The sequence below is a fragment of the Crocuta crocuta genome, unplaced genomic scaffold, assembly GCF_008692635.1.
Source record: "Crocuta crocuta isolate KB4526 unplaced genomic scaffold, BGI_CrCroc_1.0 scaffold1097, whole genome shotgun sequence".
In the NCBI taxonomy this organism is placed as follows: Eukaryota; Metazoa; Chordata; class Mammalia; order Carnivora; family Hyaenidae; genus Crocuta; species Crocuta crocuta.
This window is the reverse complement of record NW_027532638.1, coordinates 270,810-277,371: the sequence shown is the minus strand read 5'-3', so window position 1 is coordinate 277,371 and position 6,562 is coordinate 270,810. Positions and strand designations below refer to the sequence as shown.

Here is a 6,562-nt window from a genome sequence, read left to right as displayed (position 1 = left end):
GTTTTACCAGAAACAGTCCAGATTGTTCTCCCGCATGTAGCCAACACCACAGATGAGGCTAACGTGTCCCTTTCCCCATCCACGGGGGCTGCTTCCTCGAGTGCGGGCGGCTCCCTGAACGCCTCTGAGCTTACTTCCAAATTGGCATAATTCACCTGACTTCATCAGATGCCCCAGGTCGCAGACTTCAGCTCCCCGGGCTGGCACTCCTCACTGTGGGATGTTGGGATCCATAAAAAGTAGTGAGTGGCCCTAATAGGTCGCTATTAATCACCTTGTGCCAAGAAGACATGAGTTGAGCAAGAGGCCCATGAATTTTGTGGTTCCCCTTAACAGATGAAGAAACTGCTCAGCCCGGCCCAGGCAGGCGGGATTGACCAGGACTTCCAGACAGGCTTATGAACCGGGATGTTCACAAGGTCCTTAGGAGACACTCCTGAAACTGTCAAATTGTTCGCAGCTTCAGGGGTAGGTTTGTTAGCACCCCACAGTAATAGCAGGCCCTCTTCTTCAAGCCCCTGCTACACACCACGATTCCAAAGACTTGACGAGTCTTATTATGTGTAGATCTTTAAAAACACAGAGGCCCACAGAGACCCCACCTTACATAATATGAATGAGGCCTCCGTGACTAGGAAGCCAGAGTGTGGAGCCTGAAGGGAGCATGGTTTTTGCTCTGCACCCAACCCCCCAGCTGGTGCTGGGGGTTCAGGCCACCGTCTGCTTTCACCACCGAGTCAGTTCACTGTTCTAGACTCATCCTCTCTGGCAATAAGGTCACAACAATGGTGTGACGTAAGGTCCTGGATATGGCCTGGGATAGAATATTGCTGCCCATTGAATGATTAGTGCTTGTGTTTCCTTTGGTGCAGGAAGTATCTCTTATCAGTACATGGGGGTTGCCTATATTTGAGGGGGGGCATTTCTTAACAGTTTATAGTTTCCCACACAGTGGACCTTTTCAGCTCCTGAACACCAGAGCCTGATGTTGAAAAAGACTTTTTCAACCAACAGGATTTGGATGTAGTCTAAGGCTGGTTTGAGAGAAAGTTAAAGCTATTTTGGCCCCAGAGATGGGGAGAGGTTGGAATTAAGGCACATATATTGGAAGAGAGTGAGATTTTTTTAAACTCTACAAAGCATTGGTCCACATATTTCTTAGAAAGAATGAATGCTTCAATTATGCTGCATAGAGACCCCAAGGCAGATTCTTCTGTCCCCACTCCCTTCTCCTCCAGCACATTCTGGGGGTGAAAGTGTTTCACAAATGATGAAAAGAAACAAACAGTGATTCCTGCCCAGAAGAAAGAAAGATAAGAGCAAACTTATGGGTGAGGAGAAGCGAGAGCAAGGATGCACCGGTAGGAAAGGTGGTTGCAAACAGAGGGGGAGACACAGCAATCTCCTTGTACAATTATGTGGCTTTGAAGATAAAGAAATAACTATTTAGGGAGCCAGGAAAAAGATCACCTTATGGCTGCGGGCAAAAATCCTCCCAGAAGCAGCCTTGCCCAGAATGGTGTCCGCGGTGTGAGAGGGTGGGGGAAACACCTGCGAGATACTTAGGGGAACATAATGTAAGTCAAGGATTGTAATTAACTCAGCTGAGATGTATTTTGTGCCATTTAAGAAAGTGTATTCTCACCCAAAAGGAATAGGCAGCATTTAAAAGGGATAGATCCACACATAACTTTATGAATGAGTCTAAAAAAAAAAAGTGAAAACTTCAGGAGCAGAATGAGACATAGAGCAAAATATATGGAGAATAAAATTAATTACAAACATACCGACATCTGCCTTGCAGGAACAAATTTCAGTAAAAATGTAAATGTTAGATACTTTTAAAGTTAACTTTGTAGGGGAGATTAGAAGGAGACCATTATGGAGATAAAATAATCAATCAATTAAGAAATAGTCTTTACAGGGGTGCCTGGGTGGCTCAATTGCTTAAACATCTGACTTTGGCTGGGGTCATGATCTCATGGTTTGTGGGTTCAAGCCCACATTGGGCTCTGTGCTGACAGCTCAGAGCCTGGAGCCTGCTTGGGATTCTGTGTCTCCCCATCTCTCTGTCCCTTTCCCACTCACACTCTGTCTCTCTCTCTCAAAAGTAAATAAAAACATTAAAAATGTTTTTAAATAATAATAAAAAGAGATGGTCTTATCAGAGACTAAATTACAACTGAGATAGTCTAAAAATCTGACATGTTCAAAATCATTGTAATCTTTGAGATACATTTATATACATATATATTTTATTAGATAAAATTTAATGGATAAAAATAATGGACAAAAGTTAGAATGACAGAAACTTCAAAATGTCCACAGTGTTGTCAGGCTGTCCAGTGCTTGTGAACTGTCGGTTGGAAATTATGGAACTATTCTGGAGACGAATCTGCCACCATTCAACTAAGTAAAAGACAAACTTACCACATGATCCAGCTTTTCTTTGTGCCTCATGCTATATATCTCACAAGTTTGCAGGAAGACATCTATGACTATGTTCCAGTTAGTGGCGTTTACACGGGTGGGAGTTTTAATCAGTCTGTTTGTCTGAGACTTGGTGAGCTGATCAAACTGAGTGGATGCACCCTGAAGTATGAAACAGTGAGAGGAAGTCACAAAGTGAATGTAAAAAATATGGATGGAACACTTCACTGTTCATATAAAGTAACAAAATAACACACGCAAAGGAAACTACAAATTTCAGAAGAAAATATTCAAACAAAAAGTTACAGAGTGGGGGGTGTGAGGGAGGAAATGTCACAGAACACATAGCAAAATCGTTGCTACTGGAGTCAGAAGAGGTAGAATGTTAGTGTGAGAGGGAAATATCAATCCATCCAGTTAAAAAAAAGAGCTGTACATAGACCAATAACCATGTGCTTTGAATTGTTTCTTTTTTAACATGTATTTATTATTGAGAAACAGAGAGAGACAAAGCATGAACAGGGGAGGGTCAGAGAGAGAGGGAGACACAGAATCAGAAGCAGGCTCCAGGCTCTGAACTGTCAGCACAGAGCCTGATGCGGGGCTCAAACCCACCAACTGTGAGATCATGACCTGAGCTGAAGTCGGATGCTTAACTGACTGAGCCACCCAGGGAACATTATTAAGTCAAATGCCTGCTTGGAAATCCAAAAGCAGATTTCAGCTCTTTGGCATTACGTGGAGAGTGTCTATGCCCTCCGGCCAGACCATCAGGAGCACAGCTGCAGTGCTGCTCGCAGGCCTTGGTACCCATGGCTGTGGGGGAGCACTCACACCAGAGTCAGGTGTCTCACAGGAAAGGGTGCTGGAAAGAATCTCTTCTAGGATCCGGGCTTTGGGTGAGGGTCCAAAGTAGCAGGGTTCTGCTCTGGATTAGAAACTGTCAGAAAGCAGGAACTGTTCCATAACCCGGTATCTCAGGTGATGTAATTATTAAGAGTGAAGATAAAGCTGTGACTGGTAAGAAGTAGCAGTCACTTGTCGTGAGGAAAAGGTTTGGTATTGTGTGTGTGTGGCACAGTGACCTTGTCCTTGCTCAGCTTAGACAAAGTTGTGACATCACCTGTTTGGCTCATTGGATCATGGTCTCAGCGTAACCACATCTGATGTGGGTATTCTGTGCAATGGGAGAGTAACGTGGCCCAGCCTGAGAGCCAGGCCCACTTCCGGGTGTTATAAGATACTTTATTCTCCTTTCTTTCTCTATACAACACTTCTCTTGTGTTGAAATTCTTCTTCACTTCTTAATTTCAGAATTGAAATTCACAATATCAAAGTTCTTTTGGGATAGGAATGAGGAATATTGACTGACAAAAGTCTTTGAGCTCCAGCTCACCATAGGTTTCTGCGAGCGTGTATTATGTATATAAACTGGGTTCAGCGGCCACAGGCAGAGCGGAGGAGTACCATTAGAATTATTTATTTCCCATGTTTGAAATATTTAACAAGTTCAAACATTCTTTTTAATGCGCACAGAAAATAAATGTTATATGAGTTGATAATTGCTTTTTATTCAGAGCTGTTTTTCGCACCACAGCCTAACTCAAGGCCCCGGTATTTACTTCTGATGCTTCTTTTCTTCCTTATAAAATAAGCCCCATTACGCCAGAATGAAAGTCTATTCCTTCCGCCTGGCCCAGATGCAGGCGTGTGGGGACTTGCAGGGACTCACAGGGGACACCAAGGGCAAAGTGGACTGGGGTCGTTTAGGTGAACAGCGCCTTGCTAGGAAAAGACAAAAGCGAGAACAAGAAGCATGGTAGGTTCCACCGAGACTTGAACTCGGATCGCTGGATTCAGAGTCCAGAGTGCTAACCATTACACCATGGAACCCCTTCTGAGGATGCACTTTCCGTAATTATCTATGAGGAGGCGCAGTAATTCCACTGAAACCATTTAGTGAGTTTATGAGTCGGAATTCTTAGTCCATGTTCACGCATGACACTCTTAAAAGAAAAACCAGGGGAGTCTATTCTATTTTTACCTTGTTTTCTCTTCTGCCACCTAGACGACCCATAAAGTGCCTCCTCCCCAACCCAGACCCTCAGAGGTCCTCACCCTTGCTTTCTGCGCGCAGGAAGAGAGGGAGCATCTGTGATCCACACCAGGTCCCGGTGAGCGTCACACTCATTGTTTGATGTAATGTCTAAAGACTCGGTGAAGCGGGCCTGGTTAGTCCACCAAACCCGCGGGGAGACAGGCCTGGAAAGTTCCCGTCGTGGGTCTGCAAGTCTGCTCACTTCCAGCCCTGCGGCACTTTTCTCCGCGCAGATCATTTAATGATCGCGTCTATTGCCACCAGGAAGACAAACTAATGTGTCCATTTCTGGCACATTCACTGGACAAAACTTGCAAGAAGAGCAGTGTTTGCGAGAAAATGGAGCAGGTGGAGCGCAACTTGGCCCCCTGCGGCGATCGGTAAGGAGCGTGTCGCGGCACGTCTACACTCGCGGTCTGACTCGAGAGGAACCCAGAGAGGAAGGCGCCCAGTTCGCTGGGAGGGGCCCCTGAGGTGAGGGCAGGACCCCAGGGCTGCGGGCTGCCTGCTCCCAAGCGTCCGAGGCCGCAGGACGACTCCTTATTCACTGACATCAGCATTTGTGGATTCTTTTCTTTATTTCCATGTAGAGGCACAGCCTACATATCATAAAATTCACCCCAGTTTAAGTGTTCCCTTCGACGACTTTTAGTAAATTTACAGAGGGGTATAAACATGACCACAATCCAGTTCTAGAACATTTTCATTACCCTAGGAAGGTCCCTTGTACCCATTTGCTATATCCATTCCCATTCCCAGGCACAGGCAACCTCTAGTCTACTTTCTATCTCTGTAGATTGGTCTTTCTAGACATTTCATATCCTTGGAATCATACCTGTGATCTTTTTTGCACCTGGTGTTTAAGTTAGAAAGTTAATCACGGACCTCATACTGCTCACCGGTGGCAACGCTGGCTCAGTGTCTCAGTCCTTGGAAGAGCTGGGCCTTTCTGGCATGTGGACAAGCGGCGGGCAAGTTCAACCTCCGGCTCTCGTGACAGTGGGGGCTTCGAGGGGCGCCTGGGTGGCTTAGTCCGTTAAGCGTCCGACTTTCGCTTGGGTCATGATCTCGCGGTTCGTGGGTTCGAGCCCCGCGTCGGGCTCTGTGCTGACTGCCAGCTCAGAGCCTGGAGCCTGTTTCAGAGTCTGTGACTCCCTCTCTCTCTGACCCTCCCCTGCTCACGCTGTCTCTCTCTCTCTCTCCTAGAAATAAATAAAACATTAAAAAAAAATTTTTAAAAATAAAAAAAAGAAAGTGGGGGCTTCAAGGGACAAATGGAGGCGTGGGAACATTTTGTGGGATAGTCAAGCCAGTGAAAGGAAAATTTTAGTATCAAAATGTTGGGGTTTTTGTTTTTGTTTTTGTTTTTTTTAACTACTTCAGTCACCAACCGCTTGCTTGGGGGTTGAACCAACATGGCCTGAAATTTCTGCTGGGAAATTGGTCCTTCAATCCTCTTGGCTTTGGGGTCAGAGGAAGTTATTTCCCGAGCAGCGGGCGCCAGGGTCTCTGTGTGTACAGACTGCATGTTGAGGACCAAAGCTGCCCTGACCCCATAGCAGGAGCCCAATGACAGAACCCGGTCGCTGGACTGATGCGGGAATGTCATTAAGTGCGTTCGGGTTTGTAAATTGTGTACAGTATGTCCAGCAGAGAGTAAGCGATATCATATAAATACATAATAATAACAACCAATTAATAATAAACACAGTAACTACTGCTAAGTAATAAAAATTGTTAAATAATTTTAAATACTGAACAGTAGGGGTGCCTGGGTGGCTCCGTTGGTTAAACGTCCAACTCTTGGTTTCAGCTCAAGTCATGATCTCACAGTTTGTGGGTTTGAGCTCCAAGTCAGGCTCTGGGCTGACAGGCGGAGGCTACTTGGGATTATCTCTCTCTCTCCCTCTCTCGCTGCCCCACCCCTGTCACTCTCTCACTCTCCCTCGAAATAAATAAATAAAAATCACATAATGAATATCATAATGACAAATAATATAGTTAAACATTAAAATAATAAAAGCATTAACATTG

General features: G+C 45.2%; 1 non-coding gene across 1 annotated transcript; it reads right to left on the bottom strand.

The window, feature by feature from the left end:
* Nucleotides 1–4,251: 4,251 nt before the first annotated feature.
* On the bottom strand, nucleotides 4,252–4,323 carry TRNAQ-CUG (transfer RNA glutamine (anticodon CUG)). Its single transcript has one exon. It is a non-coding gene; the product is annotated as a tRNA-Gln (tRNA).
* Nucleotides 4,324–6,562: the final 2,239 nt, after the last annotated feature.